This window comes from Marmota monax, unplaced genomic scaffold, assembly GCF_021218885.2.
Source record: "Marmota monax isolate L192 unplaced genomic scaffold, Marmota_monax_Labrador192_F-V1.1 WCK01_AAM20220418_F8-fsc00249, whole genome shotgun sequence".
NCBI classification, from domain to species: domain Eukaryota; kingdom Metazoa; phylum Chordata; class Mammalia; order Rodentia; family Sciuridae; genus Marmota; species Marmota monax.
The window spans coordinates 485,197-501,502 of NW_026694242.1; the positions used below are offsets into that span (position 1 = coordinate 485,197).

General features: G+C 36.1%; 1 protein-coding gene across 3 annotated transcripts in view; it reads right to left on the reverse strand.

Annotated features, from left to right (window-relative positions):
• The window catches only part of LOC124108465 (zinc finger protein 433), a 53,842-nt gene that overhangs the window by 19,179 nt on the left and 18,357 nt on the right, over positions 1-16,306 (reverse strand). For 2 of the 3 annotated variants that reach the window (XR_009228827.1, XR_009228826.1), the window contains one exon: positions 10,513-15,540. The exons of the other annotated variant lie outside the window; for it this stretch is intronic. The gene's annotated coding sequence lies outside the window, so the exon portion shown is untranslated. Of the gene's footprint in view, positions 1-10,512; positions 15,541-16,306 lie in introns of those variants that run through there. 3 annotated transcript variants of the gene reach the window in all.

The window sequence follows — 16,306 nt, forward strand, 5'->3', positions numbered from 1 at the left end:
TCAGCGAAAGCGGTGCTTTTTCTGTACCTGTGTCTCTTAGTCTTTTAGGGGACCCACACAAGAATGGTGGGAGCAGACGGTTAAGAGAATAATCCTGTAAAATGGGCCCACCGTGCTGACCTGCACATGCATTCTTTTCCAAAAAGCAATTTAGCTGCAACTCTGCCTGGCCCAAGTGGACAAGAGGTGTCACATTCCTCAGAAAACTACCTGTGATCTGCATGAGAAATGCAGGCAGGAAACCCCCTAAGAGGAACCCAAGTGACTATGCAGGGACAGACTTTGTGACTCTTTCCACAGACCAGATTTTGGAAGAAAGGATAATTCTTTGGATAAGGATCCAATTAGAATGGCTCAGCGTGGGCCAAGGTGACATAGAGTTGCCATGACCGTTGAGACTTGAAAGTATGATGTCACCCTGCTGTCAAGAGTCCAAAAGTGCACCTGGGCAGGACTCTCTGGAAATTTTCCAGGGACTCCATTAAAACTAGAGTGCAGAAGACGCACAGGGTCTGTCTGCTTTCTGACAGGACCCACTCTCGCCCTTGAGAATGTCCCCTTCCCCTTCAAGAAGTTCATGCCTGTTACAGGGCGACATGTCTGAAAACTTTCTGATGTGATTGCAAAAATCAAGGGTTCAAGGGGGTCTTTTCACTTCCTCAGTTTCTCAGGAGGTCCCAGCTCTATAATGAGTTCATTTTCTCTAAAAAAAATCAGAAACCTTCATTAACAAACAGCAAAACAAAACAAACAACAAAAAAAATATAGACCAGTAACCTGCTAGAGCAGCCTCCGCAATTTAGCTTCACTCTGTCTCAAAATATAACTTGCAATAGAGATGTAGTTCAGGGCATGTACTTCAGAGGGCCAGGTATGGTGGTACACACTTCAAGTCACAGCAGCTTGTGAGGCTGAGGCAGGAGGACCGTGAGTTCAAAGCCAGCCTCAGCCATGGTGAGGTCCTAAGCAATTTGGCGAGACCCTTTCTCTAAATAAAATACAAAATAGGGCTGGGGATGGGGCTCAGTGGTTGAGTGCCCCTGTGTTCAATCCCCAGTCCCCACCCTCCTCAAAAAAGACATAAGAAAATAGAATGTAAAAGGGCAGATATAAATCTAACAACATCAACAGTGACATTACATGGGAATTGACTGAGCAATCCTATCCAAAGGTAGAGGTCATCAGAAAAAAAAAATTAAAAAATGTCCAATTCTACGCACCTGAGACCCAGATCAGGAAATGTAATGAGCAAACTAGTCCCAACTTTGCCCCACATCTCCCTCCAGGCTGCCTGATACCTTTTTTGGGGGTTCTATGATGTCTCCTCTGACCTTAAGGGATCACAGAAAGAGAGAACGAGAAAGAGAGAGAGAGAGAGAGAGAGTGAGTTTCAGGGGTTGATGTAGTGATCAGTCAGAGCCTCTTGCTTCAGGACTGGAAGGCGGGGGATCATTCAGAGTGGCTCCCCACATATTTCCTCTTCCTTAGTATTTGAAGGCGATTGGGAAATTGTATCTTTCAGTCCCTGGATTCTTCGTCCGAGGTCATCATGATCTACTATTGAAACACAAAAGGCATTAGTAGAAAACATACTATCTCTGGGACATAACCAACTTGGAAGATCCAGGTTATTATTATTATTATTATTATTATTATTATTATTATTATTATGCCAAACACTCACCAGAAGATTCTTCATCTTTTCTCGATTTTATTGGGAAGCATTGCACTTGGCAATGGTAACACAGACATATTCATTTGGTATGGCGCTTCAGCCTGTCCACAAACTATGGAGCAGAGGGCTCAGTCACAATATTTATTACAGTGGCCTTTTAGAGGATTTCAACTCAGTTCTAATTTTTCCATCAGCATTTATCTGACTATGAAAGCTCTTGGAAGTAATTTAAGTCCAACATTAAGAAAATCCATGTGTTGTAAGTTTGAAACAGAGCCATAAAGACTGTATCATAGAAGCAACAAATGATATTTAAAGTAGTCACTTCATGAGACCAGGAGCTGGCCTAGGTCTGGTTAACTGGCATACACCTGTTTCAGACCTGAATCTTAAACTCAGCAGAGTGTAGCTCTGAAATATCAGCTGGCACTAACTAGTGATGCCATAAGATGAGTTGTATTCATACAGGCGTCAGGATAGTCATCATCCTTTCTCTTAATTCTCACATTTAAGGAATCTGTTAGGTCTGTCAGTGATGTAGATATTCTCACGGCAGAACACAAAAATCCTAACATCCTTTTGGGTGCCATCTCACTGAGGGTTAGGGTATTACCAATAAACTTCCAGGTGCCAGGCATGCTCCTGTAATTGTTCTTGTCCATTCTAGGAGACCAGCCTAAATGCATGCACTATTTCTAGACCTCTTGTGTGGTCCTGACTAGACATTTGCATAATACTTAGGAATACTCAGGAATAATACTTAGGAAAGGTGCCAATTTCTATTGTAGAATGATCAGGGCAACCCTACATTGGTGGATACCTTATGTAAATAACTGGCCTGTAGAGAAAAATTCTATTTCAACAATCTTTCTATTTGGACAACTGTCCAGATTAGTAGTCTTAATTTCTAAGGGCAGCATGATTGTCTGGTTTAGGTTTCTCGTATGGTGTCTATTCCTCATATAGAATCCCAGACATCCTGTTTGCCATAGGATCAACACATAACTGACCACTACAGTCAGTAGGATTAATCTAGTTTCATGGGTGGGCTGTCCAGTCCACACTACAATGTACATTAAAAATGGATCTGAGGGCTGGGGTGGTGGCTCGGTGGTGGAGCGCTCGCCTAGCACGTGTGAGGCCCTGGGTTTGATCCTCAGCACCACATGAGAACATAAACAAAATAAAAGGATTGTTTCCATCTACAAGTAAAAAAACAAATTTAAAAAAATCGATCTGAGAATGGGTCCATAGAAGTCTCTTCATAATTTTTACTTACCTGACAAGTTCATGAAGCTGCGTGGTTGGAAACTCTGCAGTTGGAAGATTTACCTTCCTGTGTCAGGTTTTTCTGTCATTTTCATGATGACAGGTTTAAATTCTATCTTTTCAAACCTGATTTAATTTACTGAATCATGTTCAGCAGCAGTGAACATGAATCAGTAAATTCAACAGCAGTCTCAATTTTTTTTTGGTGGTGCTGAGATTGAACCCAGGGCCTTGTGCATGTGAGCAAAGCACCCTAACAACTGAGCTATATCCCCTGAGATAAATATTTTGTAAGATCTAGTGTGTGCCTCTGGGGTCCTGTGTTCCCCCTTTTCTTTATTTAATAAAATTGAGTAAAGACTTGGCATAAGCCATAGTATCATCAGTTTAAGTTGTGGATAGTAGTACAAGTATTTAAATGATCAGAATTACCTTGTATGATTATTGTAATTTCCCAATATATATACTAGTTGATCCATCCTAACAATTTAAAAGGAATCCTCAATCTCTTTCTGAGAGAAGGTCTCAAAATATCTTTATGTCTCAGAATCTTATCCTTTAAATAGGTGTCTCTTGATGGTCTTTTAAAAAATGTCATTAAGCATTATATAAATCCCACCAAATTTTGTGGATAATAGGTCCAATCAGAGAACTTCTATCATGTCCATGAATTTTCAACAAGGTTTGCAACTTTTATTGCTCAAAACTAACGTACAACTTTAATTTGGAGAACCTCAGTCCTAATAAAATTCCCAGATCTCAAAATGATTCAACAATCAAAATATACAAGAATGGACAGTCTTTGAATCAATCAAATTTAGTCTCCAAGGAGAATTGTAAAAATTACAATCTAAGTCAGCAGTTTAATGTATTTAGTGTTTAATCAAGGATGTGAATTTATTCACCCAAATTAATCCTTGCCTTAAACAATAAGAATCATTAGGCAATAAAGACCTTGCTTAAAGGAATTAAACTTAATATTTTAATAGCTCTTTATCATGTCAAAATATGAACAGAAATATTAGCTCAGTATCAGCATACAGAGTAAAATCAGGGAAATAGCCTGAAATATCCTTGAATTAATCAGTTAAAACTTTTAGTCAGTCAAGTACATATAAATCTTTTTTTTTTACATTTCTATATTACCTGTCTAATTAATATTATAAAAATATTTCTATTTAGGAAAATATTTTATCATAAAAATCTAGAATATGAAGATCGTGGTTTACCCAAAGATGAATTCTTTCTTCTTAGGGCCTCCAGTGTATGCTTGTCCTCTGTTGAAATTCCTTTTAGAATTTTTCCTGGTTACACTTTGAAATACTTTGTGAAAATAATATCTGAAAAATAATTATCTTTGTACCTTGATAAAAAGAAATATCAACGAGGGCTGGGGTTGTGACTCAGTGGTAGCCCACTTGCCTGGCATGCATGAGGTACTGGGTTTGATTCTTGGCACTGCATACAAATAAATAAAAAAAGTAAAGGCCCATCAACAACTTAAAAAAATATTTAAAAAAGAAAAGAAATATCAATGAAAATATAGTTAAAGTCCTTGGATATTTCTGTAGATAAGGGCATAACCTATAATTAACACAGTATAATTGATTAAATTTATGTAACCACGTGGTTCTTAAGATATTTTGGATCCATTTCAATTTATTTTTAACTAGGAGTGCATGCTTGCATGTGATGTCACGTGATGTAGCTGATGATCCTTGTGTATACATTTCTTTCTTTCTTGTAATTATATAGTCAGGAACAAGAAGAAGGATTTGGGGAGTCATCCCAGGAACATGGATGGCTTTGTTTCTGCGATAAGCAAATGCATCCTCGAGTTACAGCCGTCTGATCTGGTAGGAGGTTCAGAAAATACACACACACACACACACACACACACACACAGGCTGAACCCTTTTATTGAGGAGAAGCCATTCAAATGAGGCCAGGGATCAGGTTTCAGGAGGCTGAGTCTAGCTTCCTGATGTCTTCTCCACAAGAGGCTTGGTTTCAGCTTTGGAGTTGTTCTGTATCCTCACTTGCAGTGAAAGCATAAATGACAGTCAGACCCCATCATTCCTCCTCCAATTACAAAATCCTGCAGGAGAAGTGTGAAGTGTGTGGGAAGGGCGCCTCCTGCCGGGCTCTTGCAAGAACACACGGCTGCAGAGTTCTTAGGGTCCCCTGTTAGCCTCAGATTGTGTCACCTGAGCAGCAAGTGGAGACCTACTCTAAGATCCCCCAGATTTCAGAGATGGGGGTATTTGCACGCAGCATATCAATAACCTTTGGAAAACATTCATTAGTAAAATCATGCTACATTGATGTATGCATAGGTTTTGGAATGCTTCAATCTAGAGACTGTTTTCACATTCTTTATGGTGTTTGACGAGAAAATTCTTATCAATTTGATGATGTACTCTTTATCAAATTTTCTGTTCTTGCTGGTGTAGTGGTTCATGCCTGTCATCCCAGCAGCTAAGGAGGCTGGCGCAGGAGGACTGCGAGTTTCAAACCAGCCTTGGCAAATTAGTGAGGCCTGAAGCAACTCAGTGAGATCTTGTCTCTAAATAAAATATAAAGAAGAGCTGGGCATGTGGATCAGTGGTTAAGTGCCCATAGGTTCAATCCTCCATACCAAGAAAATAAAATAAAAAATAAAAAATTTTTAAAAGTGGTTTCTGATTGTACCTTCACTATGATTCTAAGACATCTTTCCTCTCTCAAGATCCCCAAAATTCCCTCTTGTTTTTTGCCCTGATAATTTGAGTATTTTCAGTATTTGCATTTCTGTGTGTTCCGTGACACTAGAGTATATTGGACACGTTATACATACATGGAGTGTAACTTATTCTGATTAGGATCCCAGTCTTTTAGTTGTACATGATGTGGAGTTACCCAGGTCTGTAGTTATATATGAACATAAAGATGTGTCCCATTCAGTTTACTCTCTTTCCTATACCATTCCCCTCCCTTCCCATAATTTCCCTTTACCTAATCCAATAGACTTTTATTTTTTTCCCTCTTCAATCTCCGTGTGTGTGTATGTGTGTGTGTGTGGGCAACTAGGCTGATTTCATAGTTGAGCTATTGTGAATTGAGTTGCTAGAAACATTTTTGTGGCTGAGTCACTGTAGTGTGCTGATCTTTAAGTCTTTGGATATAAATCGAGAAGTGGCATAGCTGGGTCAAATGGTGGTTCCATTTCAAGTTTTCTAAGGAGTCTCCATACTGCTTTCCGGAGTGGTTGCACCAATCTGCAATACCACCAACAATGGGTGAGTGCCGGGTTTCTGTTCTCGCGACTAAAAGGCTCAGGGGTCACTCTAGTTAAACTGGGCTAACTGGGCTGCATGAAATAACCACACAAGAGACACAAATACCTTTTTCGTTGGGGTTGCTGTGATGGCTCCTCTGACCTTAAGGGTCCGCAGAAAGAGAGAGAGCGAGAGCACGGGCTGACCCCTTTTATTGAGGAGAAGCTATTCAAATGAGGCAAGGGGTCAGGTTTCAGGGGCTGAGTCCATCTTCATGATGTCCACTGTCAGCAGGTTGACACCTGGGTAGGCCACACCCAAGGGCACAGTAAGAGGAGGGGACACACACAAGGCACTTCCATGGAAGATTCTATCCTAAACAGGGCAAGGGGTTATATTACAAAGGAACAGGTGAGCATAGCTTCACCCATGGGGCTGTAGCAAGACACACCCATTTCTGTGACTGAGCGCCTCAGCAACCAGCTGGGGAGTATAACTCAGTCACCCGTAAGGTTGGCCTCCCACATATTCCCCCTTTCTTAATATAAAAAAAGGAATGTAACTGGGAAATTTTCTTTCACTCACTTGGCTCTTGGTCCAAGGTCATCACAATCTGCTATTGAAACACAAAAAGAATTAGTAGAAAACATATTATCTTCATAACTGTCAACACAATAATCTGGATTATTATTACTTTGCCAAACACTCATCAGAAGATTTTTAATCTTTTCCCAATTTTATTGGGACAAATTGTTTTTGGCCATAGTAACAGACATTTTCATTGCCATGGCATTTAGGCCTCTCCATAAACCATAGGGCAAAGGGCTCACTCACATTATTCATTACATTGTCTTCTAGAACATCATTACTTAGTTCTCATCCTTCCATTAGCACTTATCTGACCATGAAGGAAGTTGGATGCAATTAAATCAAACATATGGACAAAAGATCTAGTTAGAGAACTTATATAATATCAAGAAAATCCATACATTGTAAGTTTTAAGACATAGCCACAAAGGCCGAAATTGAATAAGCAAGGAATAATATTGAAAGTCGTTACTTTAGGGATTATGAGACTAGCAGTTTGGCTACGTCTGGTTAATAAACATACACCTGTTTCAAAGCCTGAATATTAACTTCAGCATATTATAGTTCTGAAATATTAGCTGGCAATAATTATGAGGCAATAACTTGTATTCTTATAGGCTACAGGATATTTATCATTTTTTCTCTTCACTCTCATATTTAAGGAGTTAATTAGGTCTGTAAGTAATACAAATACCCTTGGAAAAATTTATTTTAATAATCTTTCCAACAATTGTCCATAAAGGTAAATGTAGTCTTGGTCACTAAAGTCCAGCAAAATTGGCTGGCTTGAGTTTTTTATCTGCTGTCTAGCATAAGTTTCTGTCACTGGTGTGGTCAATTTGTTGCTCCGCTATTTGGCTACCTCAGTCCTGAGAGCTGGTGATAACTGGCTGGTGACAAACCTCAAGTCAATGTCCAGTAGCTCAGTTTCTTTTTGGAATGTACACAACTATTATAGGGTTTGAGTGGGGCGTGCCTGTCAATCTACATAAGCAAGAGAATATCCATAAGCCAATCATCTTCTGCCTAGTGTAACCATACTGTGAGGAAACTCTATATGCTCGTAGCTGTTAGTTGCAACTGAAGGCTATTCTAACATTTTCTCCTCTTCTATTAAATTTATTGTCAAAGGAGAACCCTGATGAGAAAAGAAAGGAAAAGGAAAGGCATAGAAAAAAAATGAGTACCAAGAACGAGAAAAGCATCCAGACATGGCCCATTACTGTAGCTGCATTTGTCTCCTGCTGTGGTGAGCAGGCAGTCACTGTTGACTAGGTCTCTGTCACTAGGGTTCTGATCTGAACTGGATGTGGGGAGCAAAGCAACCATGGGGCAGGAGACCTCTCTCAGAAGGGGAGCAGAATTAGGCCTTTGCACCAGTGGGGGGGTGAGGTTCTTTGCCTCACCTCTGTTGGCCCCCAAATTTTCTCCTGATGGCCCCTCTGCAACTGTGCCTGTCTTAGGTTGTCCCTCCCTTGAGGAATCTTACCCATCATTGGCTAACCAGCCATTCTCTGGGGCCAAACAAGGTGATGTGGAGTGCATGGCATCGTCCCCAAGAGGGCTCTCTGTCTCCTTGATAGATAATGCCCCCTTGGCCTCCATGCCAGCATTTACCCTAGGATCATCAAACTCAGGTTTCTTCTCCATGGAGGGCCCAGCTCACAGCACCGGGCTGGTGGGGATGCATTCAGGAAGGAAGGAGACAGGCCATAGAAAGACAAACAGTCATATAGTGACAAAGCTGAGAGAGACAGATGAACAGGAGATCCCTCATACAGAACTGGCCCTTAATTGGTGTTACTCACATCTGGTCCATAGCTGTTATCCATACGGATGCAGAACAATCCGTTATTTCAACACTCTCTTTTTCTCAAAAGATACTTCCAGACAGTCTGTTTACCATAGAATCAATATATACGTATAACTGACCATTACAGTCAGGACAATTAATTTAGTTTCATGGGTGGACTTTCCAGTCCACACTGCAAGACACATTAAAGGTGGACCTGGAAAATGGGTCCATACAAGTCTTTTCATAATTTTTATTTACCTGACAAGCTCGTGAAGCTGCATGGCTATAAACTCGGTAGCTGGAAATTGACCTTCCTGGGCCAGGTTTCTCACTCATTATCATGATGACTGGTTTAAACTCTCCTTTGATATCTGATTAAATTTACTGAATCATGTTCAGTAACACTAAGACTCTCAATATTACAATTTAAGAAAAATTTTTTAAAGTATTTTGTAAAATCTAGTGTCTCTCTGGGATCCTGTATTCCCCCTTTTCCTTATTTAATAAAATCAAGTAAAGGCTTGGCATAAGTCATAGTATTATTAGTTTAAGTTATAGATAATAGTACAAGTATTTAAATGACTAAGAATAGATTTACCTTTTATTGATTATTAAAATGTTTTAATATAGACTAGTCGCTCCATCCTAACAATTTAGAAAGAATCCTCAATCTTTTTGAGAGAAGGTTTCAAAATCTCTATATTTTAGAATATTATCCTTTAAATAGGTATCTCTTAATTGCCTTTAAAAAATATGATGAAGGTTATTTCCTGTGTAGGGAGCAGTATATAAATCTTACTGTATTTTTTATGGACAAAAGATCTAGTTAGAGAACTTATATAATATCAATGAATTTTTTTAAGTTTGTAAACTTTATTGTTTAAAATTAATATACAACTCTAATTTGGAGAATATTAGTCTTAATAAAATGTTTTTTTTGATTTTATAATTACCTAACAAACAAAATATGTAAAAATTAGTATCTCAGTGTCTTAGAGTCAATCAATTTTTGTCTCTAAGGACAATTGTTAAAATCAGGATTTAAGTTAGTAGTTCAATATACTTAATGTTTAATCAACAATGTGAATTTATTTACCAAAACTAATCTTTGTCTTAAACAGTAAGAATTATTAGGCAATAAGGATCTTACTTTAAAGAAATAAACTTACATTTTAATAGGTTGTTTATCGTGTCAAAATATGGACAAAATCTTAGCTCATATTAGTAGAGTTAAATTAGGAAAATAACCTGAAATACCCTTAAATTAATTATAGTAGGTTTAGTATATATAGATCTCTTTTTTAATTGTTCTAACTTTTTACATCATCTGTTTAGATAACAATATAAAAATCTTTTTTACATAGGAAAATGAATATAAAGACCTTGTTTTACCCAAAGATGATTTCTTTCTTCTTTTTAGGATCCATGTGTGCTTTTTCTTTGTTGAAGCATCTTTTCCTTTTAGAAATTTTTTTTGGTTATACTTTGGAACAATTTCTGAAAACCTTAGAATCTATAAACAAATTGTTATACTTGGATAAGAAATATCAATGAAAATATAGTTAAAATCCTTAGATATTTTGTAGACATAATTATTTATCATCTTATGAGTTTGAACAGTAACTTTGAGAATTAGAAACTACTTGAAGATTGTATTTTCACATAAAAGCAAATTTCTAGTAAACACATTTACCTCAAATATCTGTAACTGAAAAGGTAGAGTATCTGATAAATGTAAATATAAAACATAAATTATGGGGTTTCTGTTGAAGAAAAACAATTAGGCAAATATATATTAACTAATCAATTAGGCATGTGCTAATTATTTTATAGATTAACAAATATAGGCTATCTAAATATCTAAAAAAATATATATTAAGAATAAGAACATAACCTATAATTATATTAACTTTATGTAACCACGTGGTCTTAAAATATTTGGATCCATTTTAATTTATTTTTAACTAGGAGTGCACTCTTCTATGTGACGTCACTTGATGTAACTGAAATAAAATCTTTGAGTATACATATTTATTTTTTATAGTTAGGAATGAGAATAAGGATTTTTTGGTCATCACAGGAACATTCCTGGCTTTGTTCCTGTGGTGAGCAAATGCATCCTCATAACCTCCAAAATTAAAAGTAAAATATAAAGAAGCATGTTTGATATCTCTCATCAAGGCCACTCAATAATTCCCAATTATTGCCATATGGCTCCTGTAGGAGTATGAACATTGGAAAATGTTCGTCAATATACAGGCTCTTGTGGATTAATTCTAGTAAGCTGTGCAGTCTCCATGGCAGATTCAACCTTTCTTATGGCAATCCTTTTTTCTGCCATAAGTTGAGGAGAAAGTACAGAAGGATCTCCCTGGGCAATCTGAAACAGAGGACTGAAATCTACAGTGGCTAATTTTAAACTTGGTCACAGCCAATGAATATCACCTAGTAACTTTTAGATGCCATGTGCCTTGGGCAATCTATTGTGCTTGGGGGTGCTGCCGATATTTCCCAAGGTAAAACCTAAATCTCCATGGCCCCATGATGAGAGAAGACCCCCAAGTAATTCACGGGTGACTCCCTGCAACTTAGTCGGGCCCTACCTCCAAATAAAATATAAAAATGGCTGGGGACAGGTCTCAGTTGTAAAGTGCTCCTGGGTAAAACCACCAGTACAAGAAAAAAAACAAGCAAACAAATAAAAACAAAAAAGAAAACAGCTGGAGGGCTCTGCACATGTGAGACAAAATCATCTGTAACAGAAATTGTTAGATAGAGGCAAGAACATGATATATACTTGTAATTACATAGACTGAATTATATATTAAATATATGCATATTTGTGATAAAAATTAAGATATATAATATATATCAATAGAGTGGGCAATCTCACAAACTAAGTTATAAATGTATACATGTCTAAAAACAGTGTTCCAAAATATGTGAAGTGAAAACTATCAGGATTAAAAGGAAAAAAAATCTACAAAAAGTGGTGGATAATTTGTGATATCCCACTTTCAAGAAAGAATGAAATGACTAGCAAAAATCCATGTAAAACAAACTGACTTGAACAACAATATAACTACACTAGGTCTACAGGACTATACAGAATATTCTGCCCCAAAGAGTAGAATACATATTTTTCTCCACTGTGTAGGAAACATTGTACAGGACTTGCCATTTTAAAGCCATAAAAATATCAATAAATTTAAAAGCACTGAAATCAGGACAACGATCTTTTGTATCTACAATGAAATTAAGTTAAAAAAACAAAATTTAAAAATTTGCAAACATGTAGCAATTAGACAGTGTAACTCTTTAGGAACAAAAAATATAGAAAATAGTTTAGGTGGATAAAAATGAAAGCAAACATGCCTGAATTTATGAGGTGCAGCTAAAGTAGCCCTCAGGAGAAAATTCATAACCACAAAAGCCTACATTATAAAAGAAAACCGCCCAAACCAAAACCTAACTTTATGCAGTAACTACACAAAGAAAAGTAAACTGTAATCAAATTGCACTGGGGATGAATTTTGATAAAGAATAGAGCAAGAATAAAAGAAATATACAAAAGAAAGAATTAAGAAAACATCTTGATTGTTCAAAGGATTTACAAAATTGATTGTTCAATTAACCAAGAAAAGAGAGAGAGAGAGTACTCAAGTTAATAAATATCAAAAATAAAACTGAGACCATCAAAACAGACTCCACAAAAAAATTTAGAGAATTTTAAGGGCATATTATGAACAACTAAATGTGAACAAATTCCTATAAAACTTCCATCAAAACTGACTTAGACATAGAAATTCTAAAAAGACTTAATAAGAGATTGAATCAGTAAAAAACACAATAAAAACATCCATATCAGAGCTGAGCATTGTTGGCGCATGCCTGTATCCCAGTGACTTGGGAGGCTGAGGCAGGAGGATCATGAGTTCAAAGCCAGCCTCAGCAAAAGCAAGGCACTGAGCAACTCAGGGAGATCCTGTCTCTAAATAAAACACAAAATAGGGCTGGGGATGTTGCTCTGTGGTCAAGGGCCCCTGAGTTCAATATGGTACCAAACAACAACAACAAAAATCCTATTAGAAATGTGTGTGAAACTATCAAACTATATCGAACTCTAAAAGCAGATATATGGCTTTATGTGAATTAAATTCTAATGTCTCTACCAAAGAACTATTTAAATAAAAAATTTCAGCTTTTATGCAGGATATAGCACCAATCAATCAATATAATTTTTGAAGCTGAACAATAAATATTCAAAGCAAAATTATTTAAATTTCCATTTATGGTAGTATCAAACATTAAATTCATAGCAAAAAAATTACAAATATGTCTTGTAAGCAGAAAATACTATACAAAATGTTTAAAAGACTAAGTAGGCATCCATTATTTATTGATAAGATTTAATGTTGCTGAAATGGTAAAATGCAAGTTGATTTACATACCAATGTAAACCTTACCAAATTTCCCACATGCCATTTTTGAAAAAGATGGAATGGTAAGCCTAAAGTGAACATAGAAGTTCAGTCAACCTCAAATATGAAATACAGGTTTTCTTCAAGAGAAATATAAAGAACAAAATTGGAAGACTCACCCCGATTTTAAAGCTCAGTATAAAGTTTCAGTTCTAAAGAAAGAGGATCCTGATTCCTCACCCTGTTCAAAATCAATTCAAAAGGGGTAAAAGACCTGACTGTAAAACTACAAAATAAACAAGAGAAAGCCATTTAAGCTCTGGTAAGGACAACAAATGTTTTGGAAATAATTTCAAAATCAAAAAATGAATAAATAAAATTAAAATGGCATTAAATTAAAACCTGATTTACACCAAAGAAAAAAAGTGGAATCTCTATAAGATGGGAGAAACTCTTTGCCCAGTATGCATTTGATACAAGCTTCATATTTACAATACATAAAGAACACAAAATAATAAAACAAACCATACAATCAAAAACTAATTAATGCCATTTAAAAGTAGACAAATAAAGTAGACAGTTTTCAAAAGAAGAAACAAAAAGTTCCAGTAAACATATAGAAAAATGTCCAATATAATTAGCCTTCAGGAAAAAGCAAATCAAAAATACAATGTGGAAGACTGGGGAAATATCTCAGTTGGTAGAGTGCTTACCTTGCATGCACAAGGCCCTGAATTCAGTCCCAGCACCACAAGAAAAAAAAATACGTGAGGTATCATCTCATCCCAGTCAAAATGGATAAATTAGAAATGTGACAACCACTGATGTGGATGTGGAGAAAAATCAACACTTATGCATTGGTGTGTGCAAGTAAGTTGGGTAGCTGATATAAAAAAACTAGGCATATTACTGAAAAAACTAACAATAGCTGGGATCATGGCACACAACTAATCCCATATATTTAAGAAGCTAAAGGAGAGGATTACAAGTTTAAGGCCAACTTGTGCAAGTTCAAGATCAAAGAGGGCAAAACCCTGTCTCCAATAAAAAAGAAATATGCTGGAAGCCAGAAATGGTGATAAATGCCTATAAAGTAGGCAACTTGGGAGACTACAGGAGGAGGATCCTGAATTGTTGTGAGGTTAAAGAACCTTAATGTAAAGCTCTCTCAAAATAAATTAATAATAATAATAATAATAATAATAATAAATAAGGCACTGTGATGTAGTCTAATGGTCAAATGTTTGCCAAGAACATGAGGCTTTGGCTAAGTCTTCAGTATCTCAACTAAATAATACTAAAATAGAATTACCTTATGATTCAGGTATCCCACTTGGGGGTATGTAATGAAAACATGGGAAATGAGAACAGGATTTCATCAGTGGATGTGGCATATGTGTTAAAATACCATGCAGAGACACTTTATTATCTATATTTAGTACATCTTCATCAAAGCTATTTTTAAAATGTTACTGTAATCAGTACTGAGTCACACTTACAAAATGATTCAATGGAATAATATTGTCATGCGTGGTTGTGGATGCCTATAGTACCTGCAACTCAGGTGACTGAGACAGAAGAATTGACACTTTGAGGTCACCCTTGAGAATGTAGCAAGATCATGTCTCAAAACAAAACAAAAAAAAATAATGAACTGGGGATAAATCTCAGTGGTAGAGTGTTCCTAGATTCAAATTCATTACTGCAAAAAGAAATAAGAATAGAATTTAGAAATAGATCCTTATATTTATGGTCAATTATTTTTCAAGGAGAATGCCAAGACATTATAGGAAAAATGTTTTCAAATCATCTGGAACAACTTCCATCCATATAAAACATGGAACACAATCTCAAACACTATCTCAAACTTTACACAATTAATTTTTAATGGAAGAAAGGTGTCAATATGAGAATTTAAACTACAAGATTCTTAGCAGAAAACATGTAAAAATCTCATGATCCTGCATTGAACAATAGATTCTTACAAAAGACAATTTTTCTTGGTTTCTTTTTGGTATCAGGGATTGAACCCAGGGGAGCTTAACTACTGAGCAACATTCCCAGCCCTTTTAAAAATTTTACTTAGAGACCAATTGCTAAGTCTGGCTTTGAACATGTGATCCTCCTGCCTCAGCCTCCCAAACTGCTGGGATTCTAGGCAGGTGCCAAAAGATACTGCTTATAATGCCATATATTTAGAAAGTATCTACAGGATTTTAGATATGAGGTTTATGATGTGGCATAATAAATTTTGTGAAGGGTAAAGAAAAATATATTTATAATTTAGCCAATATGTTTTTTTAAAACTATAGACTTCATCTAGGCTTCCGTATATACTATTTCAAATTTCACTGTCCCCAATGGGGACTTCTATCTGAAAAACTCCAACCACATTTACCTAGTATAAGTCAAACCTGGACATCCATTTTTCTTAATCGATAGACTTAAATAAAATTGAAATTTCTCAAGAGTAAAGATTATTCCTCTGGAGCCAAATGATCCATAGCATTGTGTAGAATCATATTCGCTGAAGGGCTGTAAAAGAAATAATATTAACTAATTAACTTCTGACTCCAAATAACATCTGTACACTTGTCGCTTCTTCATGTACTCATGAATGTATAGTTGAGTCAAAAAAAAAGAGAAATATTATAATTTTGTGGGCATATTTTTTAACAAATTATAAATTATCATGAAAATGGTTCTCATTTTCACCGAACTCACAGAAGTGTCAACAGAGTCAAGATTAAGCCTATTACATTGAGAAATGTCTTTGTTCCTTTCATAACTATTTGTTGGTACTGAAAATTGAACTCAGGGGTGTTTTACCCCTGAGCTACATCTCCAGTGCCTTTCTTCAGTTTTAAATTTTATTTTTTATTTTTGAATTTCAGTTACACATAACATTAAGGTTTATTTTGACATGAAATCATACCACTTTAAAACGGGGATTATTCTATATGAGTGGCGTGATTAAAATAAATACAAATATTATATAGCCATAACCACATACAGAGTAATGAAAATTTTCCCAACTGTTTTTATGACTTTTTTGCTTCTAGCTATTACACAAAGGACTTTGATCCTTTTTTAATTTTATTTTTGTATATGATGTGAGGTACGTATCCAAATACATTTTTTCTTCTTGTGGATATCTAGTCATCTCAGGGGCATTTTTGCTTTAGCCTTTACTCTTGAAAAATATAAGCAGTGTGTGTGTGTCTGTGTGTGTGTGTGTGTGTGCATGTAATCCCTCTGAAGACCAGTTACAAATTGCTGCACATGCAGGTCAGGCAAATTG